Source organism: Gossypium arboreum, chromosome 6 (genome assembly GCF_025698485.1).
Source record: "Gossypium arboreum isolate Shixiya-1 chromosome 6, ASM2569848v2, whole genome shotgun sequence".
Classification (NCBI taxonomy): domain Eukaryota; kingdom Viridiplantae; phylum Streptophyta; class Magnoliopsida; order Malvales; family Malvaceae; genus Gossypium; species Gossypium arboreum.
In genome coordinates this window covers 94,879,788-94,898,689 of record NC_069075.1, presented here as the reverse complement: position 1 = coordinate 94,898,689, position 18,902 = coordinate 94,879,788, and the positions used below count along the sequence as shown (strand labels likewise).

General features: G+C 31.0%; 1 pseudogene; it reads right to left on the bottom strand.

Moving 5' to 3' along the window:
- Positions 1 to 8,870: 8,870 nt before the first annotated feature.
- On the bottom strand, positions 8,871 to 17,589 carry LOC108484902 (nucleotide-sugar uncharacterized transporter 1-like; annotated as a pseudogene).
- Between the last annotated feature and the right edge of the window lie 1,313 nt (positions 17,590 to 18,902).

Sequence of the window (18,902 nt, the reverse complement as noted above, 5' to 3'; positions counted from 1 at the left end):
AAAGATGTTGGGAGATTCTCGAAATGAAGTTAATCAAAGTATTCATAATAGCGGTCAATCCACTGAGAATGAAATTAGGTTTGAATCGGTAACACTGAGTGTAGATTCAGCTCGTGCTCAGCAACCTAAGGTTGATAGAGATGGTAGCGAGGGACAAGGTAATGGAAACATACTTCGTGCTATAGTTGATGCTCTTCAAAGAGTGGTGGGAGCTACTCCAACAATAGTACTTGTGCTTGTTATTCAACAGGCTCCGACTAAAGACTTACGGAGTTATTGTGCTACTGAATTTTTGGTGTTTAAAGGGGTTGATCCGTCAACAGTCGAGATGTGGCTAGAACCAACAACCCGAGTACTTCAATACTAGAGTGTAATTCTAATGAGAGTGTTACTTGTGTTGTTTCTTTGTTACAAGGTAGAGCTTATATCTGGTGGCAAATTGTTACACATCACACCCATGCTGGCTCTATTTAATAGGAATTCTTCCAGTTGAAATTCCAGAAAGAAGTATGTTGAGGAACTATACTTGGAAGACCGAAAATAAGAATTTCTTCTGTTGAAACAAGGTAAACTAATTATGGTAGATTACAAGTGAGAATATTTATGACTTATAAAATATGTTTTAGAGCTTATATTGACTAAAGAGGTGAACTGTAAATGCTTTCTGCGTGGGTTGCATGACGAACTTAGAACACAGTTGGTGGCATTGAAGATAAAGGAATTTGCTTATTTGTCAGAGCAAACAAAGATGGTTGAACAATCTATGGGATTGGATAAGAAATCTGAACTTCCTCATGTTACGGGAAAATGATTTGGAATATTGCTTGTGATTGTCTAAGAGTGACTACAAGATCGACTACACTGAACAGAATGCGATATTGTTAACCAATGGTTTTAGTTGGTAGTGTAAAAGGCCCAACTAGAGTTCCAGAAGTATCGAGTTGTGAGCATTGCGGAAAAAGACATTTGGGAAAATACTGGAAATTATCAAATGCTTGTTTCTAATATGGATCACTAGAGCACTTCGCTCGTGATTGTTTGAGAGATGAGAATATTGCACCTGTTGTTACTAAGAGATTTACACCTTTAATCAGGGGTCATGGTGTTTCAGTATCCAGAGGTGATGCAAGAAAGGGAAAATAATCAATGGCACAACAATCAGTAGTCAAATCCCTAGGACGAGCTTAAGTGGTTCGAACTCGAGGAGAAGGTGATGCTACCTATGTCATAACAAGTATATTTCTACTATTCTTTGCACCTGTTTATATGTTGATTGACCCTAGTTCCTCACTTATATATTAATGCTGATCTAGATAAATCTAGGAGTTTGAAACCTGAAATGTCGAAAGTAGTAAATAGGGTGACACAAAGTGGTGTAAGGTGGAGTAGATGGTGGCTCAAGGTGGTGGTGAAGAGAGAAAAAAGAGAGAAAGGAGAGAAAGATGATAAAAAATGAGATTGATAGTTTTCTTGGTGATCATACACAAGTCAAAGGTAAAAGAAATGGTAGGAGAGAAAATAATAGAGAAGAAAGGAAAAGAAGGGGGACAAAGGAGTAAAAAGAGGAGAAAATAGAAACCTGAAATGTCGAAAGTAATAAATAGGGTGACACAAGATGGTGTAAGGTGGAGTAGATGGTGGCTCAAGGTGGTGGTAAAGAGAGAAAAAAGAGAGAAAGGAAATAAAGATGATAAAAATGAGATTGACAGTTTTCTTAGTGATCATACACAAGTCAAAGGTGAAAGAAATGGTAAGAGAGAAAACAAAGGAGAAGAAAGGAAAGGAATGGGGACAAAGGAGTAAAAAAAAAGGAGAAAATAAGGAATGGAGAAGGAAGAAAATAGAGGAAGGAATCTATGTATGACAACTAATCTTACGTGGCAAGGAGGGTTGACCAAGAGTGGATGTCAAATTTATTTAAAAAATATACCCAATGGGACTTGAACTTGATCCTCAAGAGAAGCTATACTACTTAACCACTAAGCCAAATACTCATTCTTGCTGAAACTCTTACAATATTTATTTCTAAAACAGGCATGACACTTACTAGGGTTTGAAGCAAAATTACACAAAATAAAAATGATACGAAGGAAGGGATTTGAAATTAGGTTTCAAGGATGAACTCACTAACTTTTAACCATCAAGCTAGTAACTCACTTATTTAACAAATGCATAAAGATAATCTTAAAAATTAGGGCGTGACCACTCTTGGTTCACAAACTCGATTCTACTAACTAGATTTTTGGGATGTGACAACTCTACCCTCCTTAAAGAAAATTTCGTCTTCAAAATTTCGTGAGAACTTTGAATCCAATGTAGTTCCAGGCAATATTTCTCCTTAAATCTCCAATAGACTTCTCTTGAAGATCCTATTCGTTACCATGTACTATCCCAAAGGACTAACTACAGTAACTTCACTAACAGTTTCCCCCTACCCCGAATTCCTAATTTAACAGAAACACTACTAGCAATAAACAATTGGGTAAAACCGATATCAGTCATTGCAAGGTACAAATTAGAATGGGTCATTAAATTACCTACAATGACATTAGATAAGTCTCAGACCTCTTGACGCCTAGCTACATAAACCAGTGTTAGCTGTCCAGCCTCAGTTTTGATCGTACCCCTCAAAGGTAGTTTTTTAGCTCTTTGATTTTGACTTTGGGTCGAAGCTCACATCAGATTTGGAGGATGACATGGACAATCCTTGACACGGTGCTTAGCAGAACCATATCTCAAACATGTACCTAACTTTTTCCAACACGTGCCCGAAAGTTGCTTATTACAATATCTACAATCTAGAATTCTCACTAATCCAATAGAACTTCTAGTACCAGTTGCTGCAACATTCTGCTGAGGTTTTCCCTTCCTGACCCACTTAAAAGATTGTGGATTCGAGCCAGTCCCAGGAACTAAGTGATGCAATTTTAGATTTATCATAAGTTGATTTTGTTATTGAAATTAAATTCTTTAAAGTTAAGTTTTTTTTTTTGCGAACCATGTCTTAGAATATTTTATTATCCTTTATTATGAATGAAGTTGATGTTTATTCATGCATGAGTGTTATTAGTATTTCTTTTTGTCATAAAATGTGAGTCGAATTTATTGATAAGTACTATTTTCTATGACCATGAAAATTACATGCGCACTCTTGGTAGAGACAAACTTTCTACTTAGTGAAAAATTGTGCGAGCCCATATAGGTATGTGAACCCATGCATTTATGTGAACCCTACCAAAGTATGAAAACTCATGCATGCCTGTTACCTTTGTTTGTGAAGTCTATTTATGTGTGAACCCTGTTATGTTGCGAACCCGTACATCTTTTTATATGAATTGTTGATATTTAATGAACTTATATTACTGTATGCAAACTTATGTTATTTGATGTTTGCAAACTCTTAATTCTTTCTTCTGTTGACAGGCGAACCATTCCTTTATTTGGTTTGTAAGCTCGCATTATTTATATACTATGTATGAGTTTATTTCGTTGTTGTGTAATAACTTAGCATATTTCATGTTGTATTTAAGTGGTGTGCTAGAAGATAGGTTAGGAGTTAATGGAGAGTCGCTTTAGTGGCTAATGTGGCACGTCAGGTTCGGGTCAAATCTATTTGGTTAAGTTTAGAGTGTTACATTGGTTGGTATAAGAGTTAGCCATGTTTTGTTTGCCTAGCTAATTATGTGACAGGTAAGTTCACCAAAATGACGAAGTGTGTTTGCTAGAATTGGCGAAGTCTACTCGTCAAAATAGTATGCCATATTATGAAGTGCTTTATATGTGTGTGTGACTGTTTGATTTTGGGGTAGGACTAGGAACAAAATTGTCTTGGCTTAGTTGCATCTTTTGCAAGATTACTCATCTGAGTATCCCTTTACTGTTCGCCATCCTAGTAAGTAAGTTATGTTTTGGCAAACAGTGTTCGCAATTAAGATATCAAGTGTGAACTATGTTCACGTTTAAGTCTACTATGAGCGTATTGTGTTCACAAGTTTTTCTGTTAAGTTATGGATACCAAGTTATGTGTGTTTTATGTCTTATCTAAGTTAGTAACTCATGTACATTTAAAGCAAGTAAAAATGCCTCCTCATAGACTGAATGTGAAAAGTGTGAATGGAGCTGCCAACCCCTTTGAAGGTGACCGGACTTCGGGTACGCAAGAGTGACCTCACAGGGAATACATCTTGGTCGAATGAATGGAGCCCTTTGTAACAGTCCATTTTCGGAAAAATAAGAACAGTGATTTCAGGACCACAAATCTGATTCCGAAAAAGAAATTTATTTTAATATTATTTTATGGTCTATAGTATAATAAAAATGTCATATGAAAATTTCGTAAAGAAATTTTACCGGTTACATGTCTAATTTGATAAAGGACCAAATTGCACAAAGTGCAAAAGTTGAGTTTTAATAGCTAAAGGGATTAAACAACTATAGAAATCTAAATTGAAGGTCCTTATATGACAAATAGACCATTTAAAAATGCTTGGTGGTTAAGGATGATTATTCATCCATGGAAAATAAAATAAAGAAAAGGATGAAATTGGAAAGTGAAAAAAATAAAAATGATAAATGATAAAAAAATGAAAATATCATCAATTTATCATCATCTTTCCCAAATAAAACATGGAAACCCTAGCTAAGAGAAAGTGAGCTCAAGCAAGCTATTTTGGCTTAATTGGGTCAGTAATCTTATCTCTTTTTTAGTAATTTTTATATTTTTGAGATTGTAATAGCTTAATTTAGCTATCTCGAGGACTAATTTGCAAAGTTATCAAAGTACTAGGGTTTTTATATGGATGATTATGTTGAAATTTTGAAATTTATGGTAGAAAATGAAAGTTTGTTGATAGATAAAAAAAACCATTGTAAAGTGAATTTTGATGAAATTATGATTTTAGGACTAAATTGTAAAGTTGTAAAATTCATAGAAAATTCTAAATTTTTATGAAATACATGGGCTGTAAATGTTATATGTAAAATTTGGATAGGCTTGGAATAATGATTAAATTGCATGAATTTCATTTTCCAAGTCCAGGGACGAAATTGTCATTAATTAAAAGTTAGGGGCAAAATGGTAATTTTTCCTAAGATGTGAATTGGATTGAATTGAGTATGAATTGTATTAAATTTATGTTAAATTTACTCGTATAGATCTGGATAGACCCAATTCAGAGTTAGAGCGAGGAAAAGAGAAAGTGTCGGATTAGTAGATTTTACGTACATAGAACATTTATTGAGGTAAGTTCGTGTAACTAAATTGTATATATTTATATGCTTGAATTGAATTTTATGTATGTGAATTGGATAAATGTCATATACATGAAATTGGTTACATATCTGACAAAGCCCGATAAATATTAAATCCTGTTTGAATAATGGAATTCGATGGATACAGGATTTCCCGATTGGTTGTGGTCCTGCATATATTGTGGACACACCATAGCTCTTACAAGAATTCTGTTATAAGACCTCTAGAGCTCCCTATTACATGGTTCCTGCAAGCATCCTGATCGGTAGTGATCCTGCATGTGTTGCGGACTACCGCAGTTCTTTGTAAGCGTCCTATTATATGATTGGTTGTGATCCTACATATATTGCGGACACAAACGTAGCTCTTTGTAAGCGTCCTGTTTTATGATCGGTTGTGATCCTGCATATGTTGTAGACACAAACGCATCTCTTTGTTAACGTCCTGATATGGCTCACTTGGACTTTCCGATATATGGCTATCCGGAGCTCCTGATTAAAGGCTCTTCGTGAGCTTCCTGATTAAAAGTTCTTTGTTGAACTTCTTGATTATGACTCTTATGAGCTTTCTGTTATATAGCTCGGATAAGCTTCCTAATAGGCTCTTTGTGAGCTTCTCGATTAATGGCTCTTTGTTAGCTTCCTATTATATGGCTTGAGAGAGGATTTCCCAATTATGTGCTTTAAAGAGCACTCCTGAATATGAATTGATGGATTTCTGATTTGTACACTTCAAGTCTACTACCTGTGTATCCATCGATATTATTCAATGATTTAACGGGAAAAATCTTGACATGAGAAAATATGAACATGAAATGAATTAATACACGTATCTGCCTAAAATACATGAAAATGATGATACATGATATATGGAAATACGAGATGATAATATATGAACATGGAATTTTTTTGATGAATATGTTCATCCATGATTAAAGATTTGTACACCTTGAGTGTATTACCCGTGTGAAACTGACATTTCAAATGATTTAATGGGCAAAGCTCCAACATGAAATAATCTGAACTCAAGATGAATTATTATGAAAATGTACTTGAAATACATGGATATGATTTGTATATGTTATATGAATTCATGATACGGGAAGTATATGTATATGGAAATTTGGTTATTGTTGAACCCATATATGTTTCTTGATATTTGAATGAAATATATGACCAAATTGGTTAATTATGTCTTGCATGTTTATCTTGAACATGAATGAATGGTAAGTTAATTACCATGTTATATGAACTTACTAAGCATCATGCTTACTCTGTTTTATTTTCCCCAGTTCTATAGTAATTCAGAAGCTCGTTGGATTGAAAGCTTGGCAGAGATCACTCACACTATCCATCGGCCCATTTTGGTATATATGGTAAATAAATTATGGTTATAATGGCATGTATAGGTTAATTAGCCAAAATTGGCATGTAAATGGTTTGGTTATAACTAGCCATTGGAATGGCTTGTGATGAACATGTTTTGATATGTATAAATGAGGCTATGTTATGTTTAGTGTGTGCTTAAATGGTTGATTGCTGGAGATTTTATTGGCATATTGATGATTAATTTTAGCATATTTGGTAAAATATGCATATAGGTGAATTTGATAAGTTAAGCAAATTTGTATATTTGGTTACATGATAATAAAATGTCATTTGAGGTGTTTAAGAGTACATGGGTTGTATGTGATGATATGTCATGCATGAGACTCAGCTTTGACTTGAATTAATTGTTTTAAAATGGCTTGCAAATATGTTAAAGTATTGGTGTAGGAGGAAGACAAAAATGAGTGAGAAATGTGGCTTGGAAAATAGTCTATTTTTGTCCACACGGGTAGAGACATGGGCGTGTGTCTTAGTCATGTGTGACACATGGCCTAGCGTGTGACCTAATCGTGTGTTCCCTACATCTTTAAAATGTCAAAACAAGATGCTTAGAATAGATCACACGGCCTAGAACATGGGCGTGTGGATTGGTCGTGTGACCCTTGCACCTACACATGACTTAGCATACGGGCGTGTCCCACACGGCCTGACCACACGGGTGTGTAACCTCTATATCTAGGAAAAAATTTAAAATTTTGCGAAAAATTCTTTCAGTACCTGGTTTAGTCCCTACTCATTTTTAATGCATGTTTTGGACCTCGAAAGTTTATATAAGAGAATTTATGATTGATTTCTAACATGAATACTATATGGTGCAGAACATCTGTTATTTAATCTGAAAGTTCTGATAATGCTTTGTAACTCTGTCCCGGCGACAGTTTTGGGTTAGGGGTGTTACACCCTTAGTGCAAGCCATGACTGGGGATTTTTAGTGAGTATCTGGTGCCAACACTGCAGCTACGAATCATGGACTGTCATTGGAGCGTCTGTGAGCTCTAGATGGTAGGAAATTTAGTGGTTTTCGAGGAACTGATCCCACTAAAGCTGAATATTGGCTTGATGGTGTTGAGGAAATCCTTGAGCAAATGACATATACTAACCAAGAGAAGTTAGGATGCACTGTGTCTTTACTCATCGACGAAGCCCACCGTTGGTGGAAAATTATGAAGCAAAGAACTGTTGTGGACCTATTGACATGGGAGTTTTTCTTGGGAGCGCTTAAGAAAAATTTCATGGGTGAGTAACTTTTAAGGCTAATGGGACATGGACTTTGGAATATTTATCATTGCAAAAATGAGCTATAGACAGTAAATAGGTTTATAAAATCAAATATAATACAGATGGGTCGGTTGAACGCTATAAAGCTCGATTGGTGATTCATGGCAATAATCAGATAGAAGGAATTGATTACAATGAGACTTTTGCTTCTGTACCAAAAATGGTGACCAGACGAACTTTTCTTTCAGTGGCGGCAACAAAGAAATGAGAACTTCATCAAATGGATGTTCATAATGCATTCTTGCTTGGAGATTTAGAAGAAGAGGTGTACATAAAGATGCATCCTGGTTTTATCACTCAACAGGCTGACAAACTCTGTAGATTACATAAATCACTTTATGGTTTAAGGCAGGCCCCTCGGTGTTGGTTTGCAAAATTGACAACTACTTTAAACCAGTATGGGTTTCTTCAATCTTAATCTAGCTATTCACTGTTTACTTTGAATTAGAACAATATACAATTGAGTATACTAGTGTATGTTGATGATCTTGTTATTGCGGGAAGTAATAGTGTTGTCATCCATAAGTTTAAAGATTATTTATGCCACTATTTCCACATGAAATATTTGGGGACATTGAAATATTTTTTGGGCGTATAGGTGGCACGAAATCACAAAGGGATTTTTCTTTGCCAACGTAAATATGCTTTGGATATTATTAGTGAAGCTGGGCTATTGGGTGCTAAACCATCTGGTTTTCTCATTAAACAAAATCATCATTTAGCCTTGGTAGAGAGTGTTGTTTTGGCAGATTCAGAAAAGTCTCAGAGATTCGTAGGAAGATTGATTTACTTGACTCTCACTCGACCTGAGCTATCCTACAGTGTTCAATACTTGGCGGAATTTATACATCAACCAAAGAAAGCTCATTGGGAAGTAGCTTTGTGCGTGGTTCGTTATTTGAAGGGAGGTCCTGGATAAGGAATGATTTTACGAGCACAATACGACTATAAGGTTATTGTGACTTTGATTGGGGATGTTGTCCTTTAACAAGACGATCTCTCATTGGGTATTTTGTGATGCTAGGCACCTCTCCTATTTCCTGGAAGACTAAAAAGCAACATATAGTGTCGAGATCTTTTACTGAAGCAGAGTATCGTTCCATGGCTACAACTATGTGTGAATTGAAATGGTTAAAGGGTCTTTTGTTGTCTCTTGGTGTTGTTCACTATGATCCTATGTTGTTGTACTGTGATAGTCAAGTAGCCTTACATATAAATGCAAATCTCGTGTTACATGAGTGAATAAAACACATTGAAATTGATTGTCATTTTATTCGTGATGAGATTCAACATGAACATATTCAAACTGCTTATGTTCGCAGTTGTGAGCAACTAACTAATATCTTCACTATGGCATTGGGGGCACAATAATTTGGATATCTTCTACACAAGTTGGGGGTTCATAATCTTCACGCACCAACTTAGAGGAATATATTTAGATATGCAGATATCTATTAAATATATAAATAATATATTTAGGAGAGAAGTTACAAATTTTATTTTAAAAGTTAGGAATTTATATAAATTTATTGGGTGATTTACTTTCTATTCTTATCATGTATATATATGACTCTTTTTGGCCTGTTAATACATAAAAGTCATTTTCTCTGAAGTTTTTACACTAGAAAAGAAGCAACTGACCTTGGGGAAAGAAACCTTCTTTTTATACCATAGATATTCTGCCAGAACGATTGTAGGCGTAACAGCGATCTTAGCCATCTGATAAAATCCAACGCTGCGAATAACAAAGAAAAGCAATTATGCGAGCAAAACAATAAAAGATTCACTCGAAGGTAAGTAGGTAGTATACTATATATATACACCTCCTCACCTGTTATACTTCAAGCTGACATTAGCAAGGCCAGTGCAAAGAGACATAACTAGTCCAAGAGTGAATAAAATGGTCGACTTTAATGGAGGAGAGGGAGGAATCAAAGACAATGCATTCAGGATGGCTATCAATGCCAAAGTTACTACGTAATGAATAAAAGTCAGTAGTAACGCATTCTTTAGCACCTGCAAACGACAGACGACGACAAAAAAAATTAATTGCACCACTATTATTACTCAGCCAGAATGCAAGCTCCAACATTCCAAATCAACCTATGAAATACGGATACGGCACTTTTCTCTTTTGTACGAATAACACGGTAAAAAAGAAGAAGAAGAAAATAATAATAAAATAAAATTGGACTTGACCGACTCAAGTGTGTCAAAACAGACGCAGACCGAAACGGGAAGAGAGTTTTTTCAACAAAAGAAGAAAAAGAAGGCTGCGGTTGTAAGTGGTTATGGCTATGAAAAAATAAAAATCGAGAGGAGGAGAGAACGACGAAGCAAATTAATCGAAGAAGACAACCAAGAAACAGACATAGAAAAAGCGGAAATGAAGCTTCTGGAAACAAAATAACATAATTGATTGTGTAACTTCATAACTCAAGTGTGCCGTGTACTTTCAATGCTATAATTCCTATATAACTTGAGTTAAAATATCACATAAATATTCCTATTTTTAGAAAAATTAAAATTAAAAATTAAAAATTTAATCTTTATATTTTATTTTGAGAATTTAATTTATTAATTTATTAATTTTTATCTTATAATAAATTTGAATTTAATAAAAAATAATGTTAAAAGTTAGAGTTAAATTTTGAAATCTAAAAGTAGAGAAATTAAATTCCTACAAAATACAATAACTAAATTTCAAATTTGTAAAGAATAGATGAACTTATGACATATTTTAACTTGTAACTTATTACCTTTAATTCCTTATTTAACAAAAATAACTTCTCCTTTAAAAGAAGAAATAAATAAATAAACATCAAATAATTTATTTATATTAGGTTATATGTGATACAATATTAACGGTAGGGACGGAAATAGCATGATTTTTTTTATTTATATTAGGCTATACTTTGATACAATACTGAAAGTAGGAGATGAGAGTAACACGATTCATACTCGTGTCAAATGGATGTCTAACAAAAACTTCAACTATAGCTTCATTCAAATCAAGACATGTTATACTTAATTTTAACTTAACTTTTTTTATCAAAATTTTAATAGAGTTAAATATAAAACATAATTGGGGGTTTAATTACACTATAACGACCCGAAAGTTAGTGGAGTCGAAAACGATGGTTTCGAAATTCTATTTTTCAATGATAGAATCAGTGAATATTATTTGTTAATATTTACAAGAGTATTACAATATTATATTGAAGTTTGATTTAACAATTTTGGTTATTTAGAAAATTAGATAAGGTACAAGTGAATCAACTCTAAGTCGGTGGTTTTGGAAATTGAAATATCGAGACCTCATTTTCGTAAATCGAACTCATAAATATTTTTATTAAATACTTACAGAGTTATATTAGAAGCGGATTGAATTTAGGTTAGAGATTTTTGTTGAATTATTTTTTAATTAGGGTATAGGGACCAAATCGCTTAAGTGGTAAAATGTGATTATTATTAAATTATAAACTAAAATATAACTAAAGGACTTGAAAGGAAAATATACCTTTGCTTTTAGTTGTAATGGACGGTCATTAATGTCATGATATATAATTTATATATATTATATTAACACTAATATATGTTATATTAATGTATATTGAAATAAAATAACGTAATGAATGAAATATAGATAGTGGGAATGAAACAACAAAAACTCATTTCCTTATTCTATTTTCATGCAAACCGAAATTAAGTAGAGTAGAGAGGAGGAGTATTCGGCCTTTGGTTCAAAGAGTTTCAAATTCAAAATTGCTAACGTAAACCTTAAATCCTCGATAAAGAAAGGAAAAGATAAGATGATCAATAAATAGTTTAGAGTTTATGGTTTGTGATTCTATAACCCGACCAACTTCAATTGTTGCATTTTATGAACTGTATTGCATAAGAAAATCATAAGGTAAGCTATAAATAATAAAAAAGAGTTGAATTGATCCGATCAAATTTATTATTTGCGATGAGGATTAAAGTGAATAGTTTTGGAAATATCGTATAATAATATAAATATGAAATTGAATATGTTTTGATATGTGATATATATAAATATAATTGCGTATATCTATATAAGTATGATGGATGAAATAACGATATGGATTTGGGACATTGATTATAAATGAAACCTAATAGAGGATACCGGAGTTAAGTCTTGAAATGTGTATATAATATTGATGTGATAAAATTATTTTGATTGTTATAGGGAGAACTGTATATGTGTTATAATTATGTTACATTGAATTATTATAAGTAAATCGAATTGTAATATTAAATGATGCATGATGACATGTAGCTTTCAATATTAACTTGTATTAGATATTGTTCTTAAGTCATGCATTACATAATTTATATTATAATTTAATATTGGATATAGAAATACCATTAAGTTATACTCAGTATACATTATCGTTTGTTCGTGCACAGGTTAAGTATTATTCAGTTTGTATATCGATTCAACATCCAATGAGAATCTCGAACTCAAGCGTTGGTAAAATTCTTATTTTGATGTTGGCATGTACCTAAAGAGTCTTGGGTGTGGAGTGTTGGTTTTATAGTTGATGGCTAGTTGAATCTTGGTATCCTTATAATTATGTAAATATGTAAGATATTTTGGTAATGATCAAAGTGTTAATGGCTTGAAAGTTGTATTGCTTGGTAATTGCTTAATGTGGTCTCGATTAAGTTGGTTACATGCTTGGCTTAAAGATTGATGATTTCTTGAATTTGGTTAATACATGTTGTGCCTTGATTATATTAGTATGGAATGGGTAGTAGTCAAGTTATAACTATGCTTTTACCTTAATAGTTTTGATAATTTTGTGTATAGCTTGTGAGGTTATGATGCAAGGCAAATATGGAATGGTTATATGCTTAGGTGATCAAGCTTGGCATGTTTAATCAAATCCTTTAAGATTGTTTTGACTTGTAAATTGAGGTGCCATTATGGGCATATTGGTTAGGCACTTAGGTTGATTGGTATTTATCATGTTTTGACATAATTTGATGTGTTTTAAAAATGGTATTGATATTTGTAAATGATATGGCTTGATGTCTAAGTTAAGATATGTGAAATGGCTTAAATTTTAAGTCTCTTAAGGTGTACACAGGCTGACACATGGTCGTGTCTCACATGGTCATTCCACACGGCTGTATGGTCTATTATATTTTGGTGCAGGTTTGGCATGGACAGTGACATGGTTGTGTAACCCAATTTCACATGGGTACAGTCTATTACATGGTTTGACCACACAACCATGTTTAGAGACACACGGTCTGGGCTCTGTCACACAGCCTGGCCACATGACCGTGTGACCCCTATTTTCAGATTTTTCTCAACTCTCTATTTTTGATTCAAATTTATCTCTGTTTAGTCTCGAATTGTTTTTAAGCTTCCATATACTCAATACTCACCTGAAATAGATTGATTAATGTATTTATACATGCTTGTGTGTGATTATTTAATATTTATTTTTTATTTTGAATTGTAAATTGTTTGTAATTGTGAGGTAATTGTTTGTAGTATTTTATTGCTTGGGTCTAGCGACCAGACCAGTTGAGGGGTGTTACATACACAATATTTTAACCTCAAAGTATTTGAATATTAATAAGTTATTATATTCTCTTTCGAGTAATGAATTTATATAATTATAATTCTTTTTGTACAAAAGAGAGATAAGATATATGAGCACTACCTTATTTGAGGTTACTGTTAGTTAAAGACTAGTATGGTAAATTTATTTTTGTGTTGGATTAATTATTTATTTATGTCAAATTATAAAATAAAAATTGAATATTAAATTTTAAGTAAAGTTTTTAAAATTAAAATGGTGATCGAATTAGTTAGATTACTAGTTCGTATGGTTCAATTAAATAAACAATTAAAAAACATAAAAATAAAAACACTTTAAAAAATAAAAAACCAGTTAAATCAATTTTTTAACCTTATTCTATTGGCACGTATTGGTTCGAGGGTCAACCAATTTGGTGCCTCTCTCCATATTAGTATTAAGACTGGTTCTATCACTTCAAATAATTATGACTCTAAGGGTCCCTTTGGATGGACGTTTATCAGGAGTGAGCATTCGATCGAATTGAGTGAAAAAAATTCTAATTAATCAAGTTAACAAGTCCTATTTTATCATCCGAACTCAATTTGAATTTTTTTCAGATCGGGTCGAGTGAAATGAAATTTAAGTCAATTCGAATCGAGTGAAATTATTCGAGTTAAATTAAAAAAAAAGTTAACCATGTCAAATAAAAATATTGTTACAATATAACTAATTCCATGTTAGAGCACATAAATTTGAAACCATATGTATTTAAAAAAATTTCAAAGCATAATTATAATAATAATAATAAAATTCTTGAGTATGATAAATTTGAATCATTAATTAGGTCCAAAATTATTATTTTAGAAAATTTTAAAATTTGAACTTTATATATATATATATATATTTAGTTTTTTAGAATTTTATATATATTTTAAAAATATAAATTTTGAATTTTTATAAATATTTTAATTTTAAAATTATTTTATTTTATTTTTTATAATTTTCGTTGAGAGAGTGATCAATTTGCTTATTTTCAAAGTTGATAAGGACCAAAAGGGAATTCACACTAATCTGTTATTCGAATTATTCGAGTTATTTGAATTGGGAAATTCAACTCAACTCGAACTCGAAACTCGAATCGAGTTATTTAAGTTGACTCAAATAATTCGATTAACTCAAAATTTGAAACATTTTTCGAATCGAATTGAGTTTTGCTCACCCCTAACGTTCAGCTTTCTTTTTCTCTCACACTATAGCATCTAATCTCACTACAACTATTGTTTTTACACTAACTGTAGGTAAACGCATTGCCCATCCAAAGGGCCCTAAGTCTCCATACTTCACACATTTGGAATTTAATCCTCCAACTTTTATTTTCAAAAAATTAATCTCTCAACTTTATGGATTTTAAAATCTTCTTTCAAATTACATATAACCATGTAATATTTTAATTGAAAAGCCAACGATATTAACTATTTGAATTAATTAATAAAATTATAAAAATATAGAAATCAAATTATGTTAAAATTAAAATATAAAGATTAAATCACAAATTTAAACATATTAGAAGGACCAAAATTAGAAATTAACCATTTTTCATTAAATGAAACAAAAAATAGCTTGTGGGTGTGTGCCACGTGTCTTATGGAGGAAGGTCACCTTCCTTTAATCTATATATAGCCATATAGATTTAAATTTGTATAAATCAAATTTAATTTAACCAATATTCTTTTACATTAATTTTTTTAATACATTCCTTAAAAATTGACATAAAAATATTATTGTCATCATCAATCATATTTATAACGTATTATGTATCTGTATTTGGTAGAAATCAATATATTTTGTATAGACTGAAGAGGTTAGAGTGAGAACTAGAATACTAACCTATTTGTTCATGAATATAATACCAATAGCAACCACAAAGTTGAAGGTAAGAGGAACGCTAGGAGTGCAAAGTCGTTGCTGCAGATTCTTTGCTTTTTCTGGTGAAAAATAGCTAGACATGGAGGCTTGCAACTCTTCCAGAGCTCTTCCTTCGTAAATGTTACCAAAATAGAAGAAATTAAGGAAACATGAAGCCGAGCAAAGGACAGTATAAGTAAAGTTCTAGGAACAGTAAAGATGGCAAATAATATTAACAATTATAAAAGAATAGTGATATTAAAATTAAATTAGATTATCACACATCATTTAGGCCCCAAAAATTCATGTGATAAATAAATTTATAATAAATTGATTTGAAAGCTAAATGAAGTTAGTTGAAATAATAATGGTATCGAAAATTATGGTATTTTAGGTTCGATTTCTATTAGTTGTATTTTTCTAGATTTTATATGATTTGAAATGACAAATATATTTATACAGTAATATTATTATTTTATAAAAGGAAGGATTTTCAGTAATTATTTAACTGAGTTGGGATCCAATTGAAATGTAACATCAACTTAGTAAACCTCTTAAATATAGTATACTAAACTAGATTATGGCACACCTATGATGTGTGAAAAAAATTATGTAACAAATTTATAAGTTGAAATAAATTCCAAACGTGATTTTAGTTGAAATAGTAACCAAATGTGTTTTACATGAGATGATAAAATCGAGTTTATAAATGCGATGAGGTCTAAAGTTTAAATCTCATTTTGCATATGTATTATTCTATATAAAAATAACTATACAAATATAATACTACCTTCAAAATAATATTTGTTACTCTATAAAAATATAGGGTACGTATATTTCCAGACAAACCCGTTACGATAAGACCTACAGTAACATGTATGGGTTTGAGGAAAGGATCTCCTAAGTATTGGATAGCTGTCGTTAAACCGGGCAAAATACTTTATGAAATGAGCGGAGTTGCAGAAAATATAGGCAGAAAGGCTAAAACACTAGTAGATAGATAGGTAGATAATATAAAAAATATATTGGATTTGTAAAAATATATAAAATTTTTAAATAATATAAACATATAAAAAAATATAAATTAAAATAAAGGGAGAAGATTGGATGCATTGTCGATGTATAAGTCTTATGCACAATTGGTGAATAATAACATGGCACTTCATCATTAAATAAAACAAAAATAGTGGAGACTTATAAATAAATACTAATAACTTTATTTAAACATAATTAATAATAAGACTCTAAATTCAAGACCCTAGACTCTAAAACACAAGACACTAAACCCTTAAACCCAAGATCCTAAATTGAGAGTTATTAATATTTAATTATAATAGTTACGATTAATGTTTAATTATGTTTAAATAAAATTATTAGTATTTATTTACAAGTTCTCTATATTCTTTATTTAATTTAAGAATGATATGTTATATTATTATTTATTGACAATATATAAAACTTATGCACCAACAATGTATCAAATATTATTATTTAAATATTAAATTAAATGAAATTTTGAGAAAAGAAATATCGATTTAAGAATTTAAGTGACTCAATTCCACTCTTAAAATTTTTATAATTTTTAAAATTCAATATTTTCTTTTAAAATAATTAAATTATTTTTGAAATTTTTAAAAATAGTAAAAGTAAAATTTATTTGTCAAATTTTTCATCCAAATACAATATAAAAGATTCAACACTAAAAGCAGCTCGTAAAAAACACGTGTCTTGGAGGATTTTCTTTTCCATTTTAATATAATTATAAATATTCTTTTCTTTTATAGTCAATAAATATATTTGTTAATTTAATAGGTATAACTTTATTAGAATGCATATAAAACATTAGTAGTAATTTCAAAATTATTCTATAAAAATATTCAAAATATTATTTGAAAATATTAATCTGTACAACTCTTAGTTGTAATATGATTACTTTCATAGTTCTAAACCCATAATATTGTTTATATTAGTAGAAAAAACTTTTAAGTTACTAATAGTTTAAACTCGTCTTTGAAATGTTTCAACTTCGTTTTGTTCTGGCTAATTAAGTAAAGGAAATACATTTTCATAATGACATACCTGTTTCGCTAGCATCACTGCCTTTGCGCTTTAGCACTCTACTAAAATCCTTGTTTAACAAATAATTCAGAATTCCGCTATGTTTGGTCTTATCTGTCTCAAAATCTGGCTTTGCTTTCTCTATTTCCATTTCTCATGTATAACTACTATATACAAACCTAACCCTGGAAAACGATTTACGATAAATTAAGTAGAGAATAAACGATGACAATAATTTGAAAGATGGAAAAGCTAAGTATTTGTTGTCAGAAATTTCGTCTTCTTTAAAGTAACATGAAATTGTCGTGCCCATTATGATAAGCTCGGATATTTCATAGGTGAAAGAGAACAGTTTTTGTATACGTGATTTAGATCGATGTTCAAGTTCTCGTGGAACAAATGCATTCTTTTCTTGCTTTTGAGGCCTATTTGCATTAAAAACTATCCTTTTATTTTAATGATGCATTAAAAACTGTCCTTAATTAATTTACTTAATCCACACCTAAGCTACATCGTTTTTTCTTTCTACTTTTTATTTTTATTTTTTTATTATTATTACAGGTAGTATCTAAACAATTTCTTCCCAAGTTAAATATCTCTGTTAGGCAATCAGTTAGTTAAACAATTGAATCTATTTTTAAAATGACTTAACCCACTAATTATTATTTAAATTATTCTCTTTTTTTTTTTAAAGTTCATACTTGAACTTTTTTTTTGTCACAATTGGTAACTAAACTATTCTTCTCCTATCTATTTTTACATCAAAATGTTATATCTATTAAAAAATGACAACTAAATAATAAACAATCATATCATATAAACTTAAGAAATATTTATTTTAAAATTATTTTATACATTATTTATCTCTTTTATTTTTTTCTTTCTTCTTCCTTTATAATGTCTAGCAACACCAACAATGCTCAAAATTTGCTCTCTTGAGATTGAGATGCTGGCAATTTATTTTGTTTTGATCATCGTTGTTTGCTTGCTCTACCTAACGAGATCGACAAAAGTTATTTTATAGATCAAAGCAAGCGTCTTTAGAATTGGACTGGTTGGATCAAGAACCAATCGAGGGTATTGCTTCAGAGTCAGGGGTTGAACCAATTGACTTGCTAATTGATATAGACAGATTGAATCTAGCTAAAAAACCAATTGAACCAATTTTCTCTATGTTAAATATTTTTATTTTATAAATTTTTTAACAATTTATTTGATCGGGCTAGATGAAACTGATCAAATCAGGAACTGATGGTTTAACCACCAATCTAATTCTGAAGAAAAAAAGAGAAAAATAAAATACATAAGAGAAAATAATACTTTTTTTTTATCTTTTTTGCCACAGGTCAATTTTTAATTGGTTATCTTTTTTTTTAAAATATACTTAACAATTTAACTAACAATTGACCTAACAAAAGTACCAATTTGGGAAAAAAATAGTTTAGGTACCACTTGTAACAAAAA